This window comes from Cryptomeria japonica, chromosome 5 (assembly GCF_030272615.1).
Source record: "Cryptomeria japonica chromosome 5, Sugi_1.0, whole genome shotgun sequence".
NCBI classification, from domain to species: domain Eukaryota; kingdom Viridiplantae; phylum Streptophyta; class Pinopsida; order Cupressales; family Cupressaceae; genus Cryptomeria; species Cryptomeria japonica.
The window spans coordinates 648,196,416-648,215,322 of NC_081409.1; positions in this window are offsets into that span (position 1 = coordinate 648,196,416).

Below are 18,907 nucleotides of genomic sequence, written 5' to 3' on the forward strand. Positions count from 1 at the left end.
GGACATATTGACTCTTGGCTAATCAAAGGGCAAAGACACTACATGGTTAAGACAACGAAGCCAACATATATCTCTTGCTCAAAGGTACCAAATATGCCTCCACAGGACGACTGAACCACAGACCAAAACAACACATAATAAACTTGCAACATCATAGATTGAAATATGAAATAGAACACTCTTTACAACAATCACATTATTCATTTTCCCAAATCAATATTCCATCAGGAATGAAATCCATATTGAAAATTCAACCAAATAAAAATACGAATTCCAAATAGGCATTCAATTCAATTCCAGAATATAACCAAATCTACCAGTTGAATCACTAATTCATGCCTTGATTTCCATTGATAAATTTATTAACCACATGATAAGAATCACATGAAAATCACCATTTATGCTTAAAATAAAACAACCACTTCAACATGTTCACTTAATAAAATTAAATTAATTTATAATATACTGGTTTGCACCGGTAAGGCACAGGTTAAGCGATGGCAAAAGCCAACCCGCAGTATTGCTCTCGCCGAGGCAATAGACACTACCTGCCGGTAGTGCTGCTACCACTTGTAACATCCACTACCGACCGGTAGCACTGCTACCAATGGGTAGCGGTACTGCCGATCGATAGTGCCACTACCGCTCGTACTAGCCACTACCAACCGGTAGCAGCCGCTACCAACCGGTAGTAGTCCTATGGATCGGTAGTGCTACTACCAACTGGTGGCAGTCCTACCAATCAGTAGCACTGCTACTGTGTAGCAGTGCTGCCGACTAGTAGTTCTGCTACCTGCAGGTAGCAGACAGTACCGACTCACGTGACGATGCAAGCCCATCACGGGAGAGGTAAAGTCTACGAACAAACTAAAAACGCATGCCTCCAAGGCATTTAGAAAGCAAAAGATCACCCTGTTGAGCACTATTTTTTTAAAAAAAATATATAATAAAAATAAAAAATAATAATATATGTTTCCATAAGCATGAAGACTAATGGATATTTCGGCCAGTAAGCTGTATCGAGCACTGCAGGAGAAGTTTCATCGAAAGAGCGTTTTCATCGACACAGGGCATATAAAGCATTAAGCAAAGGTGTTTCGGCAAGAAGTTACCTTCGATGAACGCAAGAAACCGCTCATCGATACTCCAGGTTTCATCGAAAAGGTAAAAGCAAAAAGCGAAAAGGCAAAAGGTGATTTCGAAGGAATGTCGTTACCGAAGAAACTCAAGAGACATTCATCGAAATGCAAGTTTCATCGATGAACGTGGTGTCGAACAAAAGAAAAGCTGTTTCATCGATAAAAAGGATATCGATGAAAAAGGGGATATCGATGAACACTCATAAGCCTTCACCGAAGAAAGAAACTCATCGAAAGTATGGCATCGATGAAACTCACGAGCAACTTATCGAAAAGGGGGACTATCGATGAAAAAGTGATTTCGATGAGTCTTAAAAGCGGCTTCTCGACGTAAGTTTTTCACCGAAACAATATTATCGAAGAGAGTGAGCTTTCGATGGAAGATTCAAACACTTGGCCGAAGACAAGGGTTTCATCGATAACTTGAAACGCGCGCACTTTGAGCGGACTGTACTTCCCGCGAAGGAGTTAAAGGCCTAGTTGAAAAGTGTCACATCTGCAATTAAGTTTAAAACACTTGAGTAGCCGTTACAGATGCAGAAACATTAACTGTACACAAGTTGCCCATTCAATTGCAATTGAACTGAGTGAATTTTCGTAAGAATCAGATCGATGCTAAGAGATTGGAAGCTGTGAAGAACTTACAGAGATTTGCAAACGATAACCAGAAGAGTTGAGCATTCTACCAAGTAAGTGTTGTCTCTCTTATTTACTGTAACTATGGAACCTTCGTCTTCTTCTTCTAAAAAGAGTAGGAAAGGAAAAGAGTTAAACCCTGAAGAGAAGCCCAAGAGACAGAAGAAAGAAGGGAGAGCTTTGACTCAGGACTTATTAGACCAGTGTCCATCGTCTAGTGTAAGGTCCAAAAAGATTAAAAGTGAAGAAGAAGGATTAGAGGACAAATTTGAAAATCTAGGAGACATTTGGACTGAGATAAGAGGACATGAGTTATTTTTGTTTGGTTACAAAAGAAGGGATGCACCCGAACCCATCAGTAATCTCTGGAAGAGGAACTTAGGCAAGTTAGTAGTTCCAAATGTGTTTGTAGACGTAGAATTAATGAAAGCTCTGGTAAATTGCTACAACCCGAGAACTAAAACCATATGTGATTACAGAGGGAATACATTAGTAGTAATCAACAAGCAGACTATTGATATGGTTTTTGATCTAGACTGGGAAGTCGAGGAAAGCATCGATATGAAGAAACTTTCACAGGAATTCTTTAGTTTGGAAAATATCTACAGGACTTGGAGGCTACCTGTTCACAGGCCAAAAGTGGGTGGGTCATTTGTTCAGTTTGGCAAAAGTGACAAGGTGCCATTTGATGTCAACCACTTCCATCCATATTTCAAATATACGTATTATACTGCAGCCCAAGTACTAGGCATAGAGGCTCATCCACTCATGGATGTTGGGATTATGGTTCTGTGTGCTGATATTCAATCAAAAGACCCTAGGTCATTTGATTTTGCTACTTATGTTGCGGATACCTTGAATCATGGGCTGGAAAAAATGAAAGGAGACCTTGTGAATGTTCACTTTTCATTATACTCCATGCTAATGCATATTCTTCTTTATTGTGGACAAGAAATTAACTTCTGGCCAGATAAGTTCAGCATCAGGTCTTATGATAAGAATGGTCTGAAGAAGCCGGTTCAGTTGTGGGTATCAGCATGGGACCAGAGGTTTATGAACAACCAATATTGGCATTTTCAAGAATACTTTGTGAAACCTCTCAGTGCAGCTTTTGGACAACGTAGGGATTATACTTTGTCCCCTGAAATTAAGAGGTTCCTCAGGCCAAAGGATTTCTCTCCAGAGTCACAGATTGAACATAATTGGGGTGATTGGTATTGCCATGATAATCACACAAAGATAAGGGTATTTGGATATGAAGGGCAACCGCACATGCTTCCAATTACGGTGCCAGACAGAGTGGCTAGCTTGGAGATTATAAGGCAATTGTCTATTGCCAGTGCTAAACATTTAACTGATTTTGGTAAACAATCTATTGTTCCAGGTCTATTAGTTTTCTCTGATTTCATTGTCAAAAGTTCAAAGAGTTATCATTTATTACAGAATAAATTAAATTACTATGGCATGACTCTGGGTGAGCCTAGGGAGAATTTTGATCCCGAAGGATATATAAGAGCTGCCAGAGCCTCAAAGAAACTCAAAGCTGGGATACATATGGCCAAAATGCCGGACGACCTAATTAAGAACCTTGAGCGAGAGGAGGCCAAGGCTTTAAAAGGAAAGAGTGAGTTAGTCTGGGAGGCCTACAAATGGAAAAGGGCAAGGGGAATGATAGATGGAGACCTAATTGGAAATCTCCAAGATCCTCTGGAGGTAGCTAAAAGGCTGCTTCAACATGAAGCTGAAATTATGCATAGAGTTCCTTCACAATTCCTTCGCTTCATTAATACTGAAAGGGACAGTCAGCCCCTAGCTCACATGTCACCGAAATCAACCGCCAGTAGTATCCCACCTGATTCTCCTAGAGAGGATTATCCTCCTGGTTTCGAAACAGAAATGAACATGGACACAGGAGAAATCAACATCAAAGATGTTGTTGACATAAGAATGACTGAGCATGAGGACTTCATTGCTGATGATGGATTCGCCTCCTCTAGGGAATTCCTTTCATTTCTATATCAATACAAAGGGGCTCATGTCAAATGAAGCATGGCTGGAAAACCAGAGGAAGAACAGATGAAGAGATTACAGGATGAAATTGATGTCCTCATGAAAGACATGACTCCTGAAAAGGGGAGGAAATTATTAAAAGAGGCCGGTGTGATCATCTTCTCTGGTTGGGATATCAACTCAGCACTCTTATTTGATGGCTTTTTGAAAAAACAAGATTTGAATCAGCAGGTATTGCCCCAGGAGGTAGATAAACTGTTCCTAGGCTCTGGATATGATCCAGACAAAAAGGCTCTCCTACAGTGGGCACTATATCCAAAAGGGAAGAGGCCAATCATTGTGGATATAGAAGAAACCTTTGGGCATCTCATGGTTCACCAGGTTGGAAAGACTGATCCTAGGGTCACTGCAAAGCTCAACCTGGATGTTGCAAGATTGAACTTGGACCAGACAAAGTTTTTGGTCAGAGAGAACATTACATACAAGGGATTATATGAAAAATCCAAGGAGGAAAATCAGAAGCTGCAAGCAAAGGTATTGCAATTAGAAACGGGGACTCCTATCAGCGAATACACCTCATACCCCGCAGGACGCAGCTTGGATGATGTCTCTGATGACCTGTACTGGAAATATCAGGCAGAGAAGGCCAATAAACGCGCAAATAATATCCAGCAAAAGATAGACAAATTGGTCAATGACATCATAGGACATCGGTTTAACACCATGCTCTTACAGGTCGAACCATATTGGATAGTTTACAATGGGACAATAAAAGCGCTAACAGAGCATGAACGGTTAAGAGCACGATTGCAGGGGGTGCTAAGTAGTGACGATTCCATGACGCCAGAAGAAAAGGCTGAGGGTAACGCGTATATGGATAATCATGTCAAACTCGAGGATATGCTAAGAAGAGATTTACAAGAATTAGATGATGAAAAACCCGTTGGAATGCCTTCCGTCTACAAGGAAGGAGAGGTAATAACCTTGGAGGATTTGCGAAAGGAACTTGTCAGCGTCAAGGATTGGGCCTTGTCAGAAATTGATCGGAGTAAGGATATGGCCCCTACCGTCAACCAGATGATATTCAAGTACCTGGCGCTAGGGGATGAATTAAAAAAGCAAACGCCTCGAATCAGAACATTCAAAGACGATGATTACATTCATCATTTGGGGCTTTTGAATCTCTTTTTGCTTAAGTTTAGAAACACTCAAGTTAACGACTAATATTTTGAAAAGTCGTGTCTCTTCGTGAAAAACTTTCGTCCTCATATATATATGAGAATGATTTTTGTAATGTAAAGAGATAATAGAATTAGATAGGATTAGGAGCGAAACAAGAACAGCCTGTAAGTCTTCTGTGTACAAACTATAATGGAATACAAATCTTGATCTACTGTTTCCTTGCATATGTGTTGTGGATTATTTCATTTTCTTTTGGCAATCGTCTGTGATATTGTCTGATAAAGATAAGGTTATTCATGTTCTTAAGATCAGATCTATGCTTTATGTTATAATGTTGCAACAAAAGTTCTGCTTGCGGATTGTAATCGTTCCTTGCAAAGCTTAATTGACTGGTCCCTTAAGGGTAGGGTTAAATTCACTCAATCAGCACATAATATAAGCATTCATTTGGTTTTAAAAGAAATAGTAACTGACAGGTTCATAAGGGATGAATTAAAAAGCTGTCTCACAGATTCGCACTATAAGTCCTGAAGAAAATTGTGATGACTCTGTAACCCAAACAGTGAAGAAGGCACTGGCTAAAATCTCAAGTTATACTCATCATTTCTTTCTTAATTAGTTATTTTGATAGCTATAGAAGTAATTAAGAAGCACAAAGCAAACAATTATCATAACAACAATCTTGAACTCGTCTGCTATATCTCCATTCAAGGAACTCATGCCATTTCAAGATCAGGAGATATCAGATTAGGATAACATATCTGCTATAAAAAGCACTGTTTATTGGAGACATTCAGTGAATAGGTATACCCGCCTAGGTCCTGCAGAACCTAAAGTGAGAGAGTAAGCAACCAAACAGGTTCACTCTACATGTTGGCCAAGTCAATTGGAGGGTTTGACCATAGGGACTGGCATTTCCTTAGAACCTATCCAATCTGTTGATTTGAGACCCAACACACCCGATCAATAACCACTAATAACTTTCCATTTCCATAATTATTTCATAGGCACACACATACAATGCCAATCTCCAAAATTTCAAGGAAAAGTTTACCAGCAAGGTATATGGTGAAATAAACACATTGGAAAGAATAACTAGCCAATTCTTCGCAGTAGAGAAACAAGGATGCACCCAGCAAACCCAATCGAAAATTCTTTCTTCCAAAAGAAGAGGTAAATCAAGAAGTTGATATTCAAGATCAAACACACAGCAGATAGAGAAATGAACCATTTCCTTCCTAAATGCAAACATATGATATAGATTTCATAAAACCAATAATAATAAACACTATTTCTTCCATTTCAATCATTCCACAAGCATCTATAGGAAGATTGTATAAATTCCCATACACAGGAAGAAAATTGAAAATTTAAAAAAAAAAAAAATTCAAAACAAGAAGGGAACCTCGAACCTTGAAGCAAGTAGCAAGCAAGAGGTGAAGAAAATCCAGTCTTGCAACTAGTTCGAATCTCCAGTCCCTCCAGGAAGTTTTCTAGAATTATTTTCTTCTCTCACAATTTCTCTTCTTCTCTTGCCGTGAATCCCCAGAATGGATGCCCCAAGATATGTTTTAACCTAAGCTTCTAGGTTAAAGTTATTTCATCCAATCAGATTTAAATATTTTTAATACTAAAAGGCAACCAGATTTACTTCTTTCCCAAAAATAATAATTCTTACCAATGATTAAATTAAAAAGGCCAAATGGAAAACTAAAAAGGGAAGCTTTTATTTATTTCTCTTTCCATAAATACTTTCCTCAACATAAGCATTTACCCTTTTTAAATGACTAGGCAATTTATTTCACAAAAATATCAATGCAACTTTACACAATACATTAAGGCATATAACCATTCAATCTAGCAATCATTAGTTTAAGTAGATCAATAATCACAAAGCATATTAATTAAATGATTACGCCAACATGAGATAGCATCAACCATTTAAATAAATTGAAGCACACAAAACCAAGACAGATCAAATGACAACTCTCAAATGACCAAACCAAGGCACTATGACTCGCATACCAGCTAGACGGGAAAGGCAACCGACTGACAACACTCACACGAGTGTAACTGTGGTCAAGCTAGGGTACCACAACTATCTCCTCCACTCCCATCGGATATATCAGGCATGCTTAGACTTGTGAAACCAGGTGGAGTCAATACCCCGCACCTACCCTGTGCTAATACCTGCAATGTCCTACACCAAAGAACCACACGTCTATATAGACCAATGTATATTTATATACACACATGATACGCACATCGATGAATGAGAATCGTGACATTCCCTGTCTCATCGGAGTGAGTGAAGGAAAATCATCCCCTCACATCCCAATACACTTGAAAACACACAACATATAAACAACACATCATAATATAAAAAGAAAAGTGTCAGTCTATGATAAAGATCCATAAAATAACATTATTCATAAGCACTGAGATATTGCACAAAATCATACACCATAAATCCAGATAAAGCATGAAATAACATTGCATAATATCCAAATCAAAATATAATAATGTTCCACAGAATAGTCACTGAAGTAAATCAAAACATAAAAAAGAGGCTGATCGAGGAGGGGTACTACATCCTCCCCCCAAGCCTAGGCTTACTCCTGGAAGCCTAAAACAGATAGGAATAAAGCTCTCTCATCTTCTTTGGATGTTCCCAAGTCATAGAGGACTCATCACTGGGGTTCCATAGGACCCTTACCTGCTCGATGGTACGACCCCTGAGGGTTAAATCCTGATGCTGAAGGTTGCACACAAGCTCCATGGAAAGCTGCCCATCCTTGACTTGCAAAGCGCTCCAATCAAAAATATGGGTCACGTCACAATGATAAGGACAAAGAATAAAAACATGAAAGACATCATGGATGCAGGATAGACTCGTCGGCAAGGCAAGATGGTAGGCAACAGGTCCTATCCTCTCAAGGATCTCAAAATGGCCTACAAAATGAGGCTCCAACTTAGAACCCTTTCCATAACGGATCAGAATCTTCCGTGGACACACTCTCAAGAACACACGATTGCCAATAGAAAACTGGCGATTGACTCTATGAGCATTGACATACTTCTTCTGCCTGTCCTGGGCGGCAACCAAATACCCACGAATCTGCTCAACTTGCTGCTCCATCTCACGAAGCAAATCTGAGCCTAAACACACCCTATCCTCCAACCGATCCCAACTCAAAGGAGAACGGAAAAGATGACCATACAATGCCTGGAAGGGCGACATGCCTATAGAGCTTTGATATCCGTTATTATAAGCAAACTCCACAAGGCAAAGATATTCGTCCAAACGCAACTGCTGATTCATAACATACATGCGAAGCATGTCCTCCAAGACCTGATTCACATGCTCAGTCTAACAATCAGTCTCTGGGTGATAAGCTAAACTAAAGTTCAATTGGGTCCCCAAAGCATGCTTAAGTGAGGTCCACAAGGCCGATGTAAAGACAAGGTCTCTATCAGAAATGATCCGGCCTTGGGATCCCATGCATCACTACATCTTCCAAGAAGACTTGTGCCACCACAGCTGCAGTATAAGAAGATCAAATAGGAACAAAATGACAAACTTTGGTCAATCTATCAACAATGACCATAATGGCATCATGACACCACGAAGAAGTAGGCAACCCTACTATGAAATCCATGGAAATGATATCCCATTTCCAATCTGGTATCAAATTCGGCTGTAAATGCCCTGCAGGGTGTTGATGCTCCACCTTCACCTACTAACATCCAAGCACTTGGACACAAAATCAGAAAAGTCACATTTCATACCAGCCCAATGATATATCTGTCTAAGATTTGCATGCATCTTCTTGACACCAGGGTGTGCCAAATAAGGTACACGTTGGGCCTCAATCATGATCAAAACGTGAAGACCCTCCAAAGGAGGTACATAGATCTGTCCAAGATGTCTAAGAAGACCATCTGACTCAAGAATATATCTAGAATGTCTACCCTCCAATGGTCTTCTAGACTCCGCCACGGATCTAACATCCTGATACCAGGTGTCCTGAGGAAGAACTCCAAGAATTCTCTCACTCAAGTCCACACCAAGGGACAGTGCTGCAACCTCATGCCGCCTATGGCTCAAAGCATTTGCCACTACGTTCTCTTTCCCCTGGATATAACGAATTTCAAAATCATACTCGCAGAGGAATTCCATCCATCTTCGTTGTCGAGCATTCAAGTTCAGCTACGTGAAAATATATTGCAAACTGCAGTGATCACTATGCAGCTCAAACCGATGCCCCAATAGGAATTGTTTCCAACGAACCAATGCATACACTACAGCTGCCAACTCCAAGTCATGAACTGGATAGTTCAACTCATGATCCTTGAGTTTGCGAGACTCATAGGCAACCACATGTCCATCCTGCATAAGCACTGCACCTATACCTTCTAAAGCGGCATCTGTGCATACCATGAAATCTCTGGATTGGTCAGGAACTGCCAAAATTAGAGCCCTAACCAGGATTTCCTTCAAGGTATGAAAATCCAATTCACACTGTTCTGACCAAAAAAAATTCTTCCCTTTCCTCTGAAGAGAGGTAATTGGATGGCCTATCGGAGAAAAGCTCTGAACAAAGCGATGGTAATATCCGGCCAAACCCATGAAACTTCGAACTTCAGAAATATTGGTCGGCACTAGCCAATCAACAATGGCTTGGATCTTAGAAGGATCCACGGATACACCTTCTCCCAAAACTATATGACTAAGATAACTCACCTCTGTCTGGAAGAAATCACACTTCACCAAATTTGCAAAAAGCTGATTCTCCCTCAAGCACTGCAATACCTAATGCAAGTGACCGTCATGCTCTTCCATGGATCTAGAATAAATCAATATGTCATCCAAGAACACAAGGACAAAGTGGTCAAGGTAGGTGCCAAAAACCCCATTCATAAGACTCATGAACACTAAAGGCGCGTTCGTCAACCCAAATGGCACCACTGTGAACTCATAGTGACCATAACGAGTAGGAAACACCATCTTATGAATGGCTGCATCCTGAATGCGCAACTGATGATACCCAGAATTTAGGTCTATTTTAGAGAACACCTTGGCTCCCTTCACCTGATCAAAGAGGTCATCAATCCGAGGCAATGGATATCGGTTCTGGATGGTTGCCTTATTCAACTATCGATAATCAATGCATAATCGAAGAGAACCATCCTTCTTCTTGACGAAGATAACCGACGCACTCCAAGGAGAAACAGTATGACAAATGAATTCCTTAGCCAACAACTCCTCAACTTGCAACTTCAACTCACTAAACTCTTGAGTAGTCATCTGATATGGTGCTCTCGAAATTGGTTCCGCGCCAGGAACCAAGTCAATGCGAAAATCTATGTCTCATTTCGGAGGCATACCGGGAATATCCAAAGGAAACACATCCGCATACTCTTGAAGAATAGTGTGACCATCAAGAGAAATTTCTTGACTCTCTCCCTCATCCACATCCTCAAGAGCAACTGCAAAAAATTGACACCCTTGATCCATGCATCGCCTAAGTTGCATAGCGGAAATCATACGTAAGGATATCGATTGCTGAACTCCAACGATCCCCACTCTCCTGCCAAGGTCATCTACACACTCTACTGTCTTCAGACGACAGTCTACATGAGTGTTATGAGATGATAACCAATCCATCCCCAACACAACTCCATAGGAGCCCAAAGGAATGAATCGAAGGTCAACTGAAGTGACAAAGGGTCCTAGGTGCAATTCACAACTGGGAACAAAGACATCTACAAACACTCGCACACCGGTAGCCAACTCTACTTGCCACCTATCTGCCTGCTTAGCAGACATGAGCCCGCATCGCTCCATAATGGATGAAGAAATAAAAGAATCTGAAGCACCAGAATCAAAAAGTACAGAGATAGGGGTACCACACAACACACCTGTGGTCTCAATCACAGTACTCTGATGCTCAGCCTGGTGGCCATCCACCGCTACAAATACTCTATGGGATCTACCTGCATCCCCTATTGTCAGCTATGATGCGGCTGGCCTTTGATTGCTCGTCTGGTGAGTATGCTAAGGACATTGAGTGGCCTTGTGGCCATATTGACCACAAGTGAAGCAAACTCCCCTAACCGGTCTTTTACTCCCAAACGGTCCACTGGACTACTGAAAGCTCTCCCCACTAGGGGCATGAGATGCTCCCTAACAAGACTGCCTTGGAAAGGTCTGCCTACCCTTCTGCCATCTCCTGCACTTCCAAGACTGAGAGATGCCACTGTGTTGGCCCTGAGACTGCTTCAGTCTCGGCAACTGCTACTGCTGCTGGTGCTCACCCTTGGCGGGTGCCTAAGGTCCCCTAAAAGGTGCGGTGGTTTGGGACCGATTCCCTCTACCTCTAGACCCACTAAAAGGATCACTCCCAATCTGAACTCCAGATTGGCTGCCATGAGCACGACTAAGGTTCTTTTCTACCAACCTGGCTTTCGCCATGGCTACCTCTACTCAAGTAGGCTCAAAAACTCTCACTCCTCCACTGATGCGGTCATTGAGACCCCTCAAGAAGTACTGCACAAACATAGCCTCATCATTGCCGATCCTGACATACTGTTTGAGCTCATAGAACCTGTGCTCAAAATGATCCACTGACAACCCAAACTGGTGCAGAGCATAGAACTCATCTGCTTGCGACTGCCTCCACTAGGGTGAGAGGAATCGTGCCCTGAACCTCTCCAAAAACATCTCCCAAGATGTGGTGTTGATGCTCACACTGATCCTCTCCTCCTCTAATCTCCACCAGATAGATGCAAAGCTCTCGAGACGCATGATCGTGCATCTTGCCTTGGTGTTACTACTATAAGGGTACATAGAAAAACACCGATCTAAATTGATAAGCCATGTCTCTGCCTCGAGACCGGTACCTTTCCCATCAAAGAAGGGAGGATTGGACCTCATCAAGTCCCTCATGTGCCTTAAGATAGTTGGATCCGGGTCTGCTAGGACCTCTCTCCTTCTAGGAGATCTCTCTCTCTCTTTGGAATCTACTGAAGCGATTCCTTTACCCGACCATGGATGGGCTGATCCACCTCGGGTCTGGGGCCTAGTCTAGCTAGCACCTCCTAAAACATCTGACGTAGCTCCTCCCTTTCGGGAACCTGCTCTACTGAATGCGGTTCCTCCTGATGAACTAATTGATCCCCATCCACACTTGCATGAGTGGTTGGTGGCGAGGGACTAAGGCGATCGAAACCTCGACCCCTTCCTCTTCCTCTACCTCTGGTGCGACCACCAATGTAGCCACCTTGCTTGGCTTTCCTAGCCATGACCTAACACTGCACAAGAGAAAAAGGTTCAGATCAAAGGCAAAGAAAGACACAAGGAAGTCACACCACAAGACCTACACAAAAAGGTCAATGCAAATAGGCTCACGACAAACCCAGAGTACCCAGTGTTGAAACATGGGCTCTAATACCAAATGTAATGCCCCACCAGGAACCCCGAAGGAAAACCCACAACAAGGGTGAAGCAATTTTTTTATTAAAAAGTATAAACATCATAAGTGCATTTACACAACATGCACAAAACACAAGCGGAAGACTACACCAGAATTCCTTAAGGGTTACCAGTGAAGAATTAACTTCAAGAATAAATTCCACATATGCATCATTAACTCAATGATTACAAGAAGCCATAAGAAAATAAAGATTCATCATAGACAAATTGAAAGGATACAGTATAATTTCCAGTTCAATAAGAATTTACTAACATCGTCAAGGAAACTGATAAAAATATCCCAACATAGAATTACATTTCTCTTCCAATACATAACTTCTCAATATACATATAAGGATAGATCTCATCCAGTTACAAGGTTACATAAGATCAATGGTATAATGATACAAAGATACAATGACCATAAGGGTCTCCAAATAACAATAATCTACAAACAAGAGATGAAGAATAATTCACGAACTAGAAGAACATCTACGAAGCCAATCCTTGCATGAAGTTACAAATCCGAACATCCGATGGGAAGTGGCACTACCACCCGACCATATAATCCCCAAATGGAATCACCCCACAGTGCTAGGAGATAGCTGAGGACCCTCAAACAAGTATAAGCATGACATGGTTGACAAAACAATACGACTCGATGACAACACATAATGACCCCACAAAATCCGAGTGACTCAACGTCACAAACACACAAGTGAACCAAATGAGAGAGTATCATCGCATAGCTTAAGATGGATACCATGGTACAACCTCCATAGGTCCCGACTCACTGTCCTAGTAACCTCTCCCGAACCTCCGGTTCCAACTAAGTCTCATGTGGACCATACCAACCTTTCGTGAAGACAAGGTGGTTGGTTTGCCATTCTAGGCTTTCTCACAACATGATGAGTCTCATACAAGCACTCACCCGGTGTGAGGTACAATTATCTTTATTAATGTTATGATTCTACCCACCTAATCAATTCATTAGATTACCAGTTATTATCTGACTTTCGCTGGGTCGTAATGCCTACCACTTTGGGCGCAACCCCCAAGTGAAAGCCACTCTCTCAAAGGTCACTAAACAAATATGGTCACTCCCCGAGGACCCTATGGCGAAGTAGACAGCCATAACACCACTATCAAAAACAAATGGTCAAACAAGGACATACTGACTCTTGGCTAACCATAGGGCAAAGACACTACATGGTTAAGACAACGAAGCCAACATATATCTCTTGGTCAAAGGTACCAAATATACCTCCACAAGACGACTAAACCACAAACCAAAATAACACATAATACACTTGCAACATCATGCATTGAAATATGAAATAGAGCACTCTTTACAGCAGTCAAATTATTCATTTTCCCAAATCAATATTCCATCAGGAATGAAATCCATATTGAACATTCAACCAAATAAAAATACGAATTCCAAATAGGCATTCAATTCAATTCCAGAATATAAACAAATCAACCAAGTGAATCACTAATTCATGCCTTGATTTCCATTGATAAATTTATTAACCACATAATAAGAATCACATGAAAAATCACCATTTATGCTTAACATAAAACAACCACTTCAACATGTTCACTTAATAAAATAAAATTAATTTATAACATACCGGTTTGCACTGGTAAGGCACAGGTCAAGCAGTGGCATAAGCCAACCCGCAGTAGTGGTGCTATCGAGGCAACAGACACTACCTGCCGGTAGTGCTGCTACCACTGGTAACAACCACTACCGATCGGTAGCACTGCTACCAACCGGTAGCGATACTGCCGATCGGTAGTGTCGCTACCGTTGGTAGCAGCTACTACCAACCGGTAGCGATACTGCCGACCGGTAGTGTCGCTACTACTGGTAGTAGCCGCTACCAATTGGTAGTAGTCCTACCAATCGGTAGTGAAACTACCAACCGGTGGTAGTCCTACTAACCGGTAGTACTGCTACTGCGTAGCGGTGTTGCCGACCGGTAGTTCTGCTACCTGCGGATAGCAGACACTACCGACTCACATGATGAGGCAAGCCCATCACGAGAGCGGTAAAGTCTACAAACAAACCAAAAATGCATGCCTCTAAGGCATTCAAAAACCAAAAGATCACCCAATCAATAACCACAAATAACTTTCCATTTCCATAATTATTTCACAGGCACACACATACAGTGCCAATCTCCAAAATTTCAAGGAAAAGTTTACCAGCAAGGTAGATGGTGAAATAAACACATTGGAAAGAATAACTAACCAATTCTTGACAGTAGAGAAAAAAGGATGCACCCAGCAAACCCAATCTAAAATTATTTCTTCCAAAAGAAGAGATAAATCAAGAAGTTGATTTTCAAGATCAAACCCACAACAGATAGAGAAATGAACCAATTCCTTCCTAAATGCAAACATATGATATAGATTTCACAAAACCAACAATAATAAGCACTATTTCTTCCATTTCAATCATTCCACAAGCATCTACAGAAAGATTGTATAAATTCCCATACACAGGAAGCAAATTGAAAATTTCAAAAAAAACAAATTCAAAACAAGAATGGAACCTCCAACCTTGAAGCAAGTAGCAAGCAAGAGGTGAAGAAAATCCAGTCTTGCAATCAGTTCGAATCTCCAGCTCCTCTAGGAAGTTTTCCAGAATTATTTTCTTCTCACAATTTCTCTTCTTCTCTTGCTGTGAATCCTCAGAATGGATGCCCCAAAATATCTTTTCACCTAAGCTTCTAGGTTAAAGTTATTTCATCCAGTCAGATTTAAATATTTTTAAAACTAAAAGGCAATCAGATTTACTTCTTTCCCAAAAATAATAATTCTTACCAATGATTAAATTAAAAAGGCCAAATGGAAAACTAAAAAGGGAAGCTTTTATTTATTTCTTTTTCCATAAATACTTTCCTCAACATAAGCATTTAACCTTTTTAAATGACTAGGCAATTTATTTCACAAAAATATCAATGCAACTTTACACAATACATTAAGGCATATAACCATTCAATCTAGCAATCATTAATTTAAGTAGATCAATAATCACAGAGCATATTAATTAAATGATTACGCCAACATGAGATAGCATCATCCATTTAAATTAAATAACCATTTAAATAAATGAAAGCACACAAAACCAAGACAAATCAAATGATGACTCTCAAATGACCAAACCAAGGCACTATGACTCGCATACCAGCCAGACGGGAAAGACAACCGATTGACAACACTCACACGAGTGTAACTGCAGTCAAGGTAGGGTACCACAACTATCTCCTCCACTCCCATCAGATATATCAGGCATGTTCAGACCCGTGAAACCAAGTGGAGTCAATACTCGTACCTGCCCGGTACTAGTACCTGCAATGTCCTGCACCAAAGAACCACACGTGCATATACACCAATATATATATTTATATACAGACACGACACACACACCGATGAAGGAGAATCGTGACGTTCCATGTCTCACCAGAGTGAGTGAAGGAAAATCATCCCTTCGCATCCCAATACACATGCAAACATGCAACATATAAATAACGCATCGCAATATAAGGGAAAAGTGTCAGTCCATGATAAAGATCCATAAAATAACATTATTCATAAGCACCGAGATACTACACAAAATCATACACCATAAATCCAGATAAAGCATGAAATAACATTGCGTAATATCTGAATCAAAATACAATAATATTGCATAGAACAATCACTGAAGTAACTCAAAACATACAAAAGAGGCTGATCGAGGAGGGGTACTACAAGATGAATATTATTTGTTTAGTGTAAGGCCAACATGTTTAATAAATATGTAATTGGTCTATTATCTAGTGGCCGACTTGATTGTTTATGGTTGAGGGTTTGTATATATATGATGTAAGATCTCATTGTAGATCATGGTCATGGAATGGGATATGGATATATGATGTGTGAATAATGTAATATCTTTCAGGCAGAGGATTTGGTCGATCATTGGAGATGGAGCTGGGTTTATGTAAGAGGATTTAGTCCTCAAGTATTGAGCGTAACCGGAACTGTACTCAGACGTAGGAGGAGATGCTATCTTTGGAGTTCATTCATTTTTCCAGATTGTAGTCTAGATTTCTATGTAGTCAGTGAGACTCCTTTTGTCATGAGCAGTGTGCTCTAGGATGTTGGCCTTCCTGCAAGTGTAGGCCCCTCAATTGTAATTCACATACTTACTGCAGAAGTATTATCTGACTGTGGGTAGGCTTCCCACAGCGGTTTTTCCGTTAACCGTGTTTTCCACGTATAAATCTTGGTGTCATGTGGATGGTATTTATTCTCTAATTATTGTTTATGCTTAATTGGTTTAACTGCTATTTTGGTATTGATGTTTTGGGTTCTGGTATTAAAGTTTTAATTGCTAAACATTTTGGTAATCTGTGACCACTTATTCACCCCCCCCCCCCCCTCTCAGTTGTCTTCTGGTTATTTGAATTTTCTAACATTTTGAAGGTCAATTTATGTGTACGTTGAATAAGATTAAGAGCTTAAATCAGGAGAACAACATAATTTTGGGCAGAATGGGAGAAGTAAGAAGTCTTATCACTCCCCAGAAAGACTAATCGATCAACAATATACAAGATGTAAAGGATGCTCTGAACAAGAGTGTTCCTGTAGATAGAAGAGGAGCAGAGATGCACACCTATCGTTTTAGTGGTAGGATCAGCATTTTGGAAATTTTGAAGAGGGGTTGGGATAACCACTTGCTGAACGTAAAGACAATTTTTGCTGATATCTTCAATTTTTTGTAACTGTATATATCCCTAAATATAAATTTTAGCGGATTCCTACCATTGGAATTGTTGTCAAAGGGGGAGAGAACATAGTGAAAAATGTTGCAAATCCTCATGGGGAGCTTATTTAGCTTGTTGAGTCTTATTGAGTTTTGAAGTTTTGTAGTCTTGAGTGTAAAGTTCATTTTTCACAGTGTTGCCATCAATGCCAAAGGGGGAGATTGTTGGCAAGAGACACTGTTCCGGTGAAGATTGATGCACAAGAAATGCTTAGGACTTGTCATTGATGGAAACTCAATTCAGATATCGTATCCGGTGTACATAGATTTGATTTACCGGAAGTTGCATTATTCATAAGCCATAAGTTTGGAAGGTGAAACACATTAATCGATAGAGCATGGGTACAGTATGTAGATCTTAATTTGGGTTTGATAATTTTTCTTTTAGCTATAGAGGCAGATGATTTGAGGTTCGAGGTAAATTATTCTTTAATCCCAATAACCGATGTTGATTCATGAGCTATATTGAAGGTTCGGTATCTGGTAATCCAGGAGAACAAATCTACTCTGGTGTAAAATTTAGTCTAGAATCTTTGGGATGATTTCAGTGATTGGTTTCATGTTCGAGGAGTTTCGGATGACATGTGTGAATCTTTTTATCATCTTATTTAGATCCGCATATGGATTTGTGGACGGATTGAGCCGACATGATTGTACACGTTTCATGTTGCGTGTTATGCTGTATTTGGAAGCTAACCTGAGATGATTTGTTTTGTTGATGCGGATATATAAGATCGATTTGGTTGAGCATTTTTAAGGGATTATGAGAGAGAATTTTGCTTGAGCGAATGTGATTGAAGGTTTTAGTGCTCTGGTATTTGATAGAGCAATAGAACTGAGCAGGAGGAAAAAAAAGTTGCAGGGGACTAATTGAGCCTAACCAGAACTGTTATTTGTCATTAGTAGATGCTTTTCTTCAGTTCATTCATTATTATAACTACTTGTAATCAATTGTAGGAGAGTGAGTGCTCCGGGTTGCAGCCTTATTTTGTATTTGAGCAGTGAGCTCTAGGAAATGAGCCTAAATGTAAGTACATTCCTTTTTTTGTAATATTATCATACTATTGATCAAAGTATAATAATATTGTGGGTTGAAATCCCATCGTCATTTTTCTTTTCAGGTTTCCATGTAAAAATCTTGGTGTTATGGTTTTGCGGTTGATTGGTTTATGTTTCTACTCTTTACTTTCATTCTTATGCATTTGGTGGTTTAAGAATCAGTTTAATAAGTTTGTAATTTGCAAAACACTAATTAACCCCCCCTCCGTGTTCATTGATTCCAACATCTTGTGCATATTGATTTTTGTGGTCCATCTAGAGTGAGAAGCTTGCAGGGTCACATGTATTTGATATTGCTGATTGATTACTATTCAAGGATGATGTGAGTTACCTTCTTAAGGGAGAAGTTTGAAGCATTGGAGAAGTTCAAGATTTTCAAATCTATGGTTGAGATAGAGACTTGTTAGAAGCTGATGTGTCTGAGATCTGACAGAGGTGGAGAATTTACTTTCGGTGAGTTTAATTCTTTTTGTGAAAAGCATGGGGTGAAGAGAAATTTATCTGCTCCGCAGACCCGTCACTAGAATGGTATTATGGAAAGGAAGAACATGACAGTTTAGGAAGCTTCCAGAACCATGATGATTGAAG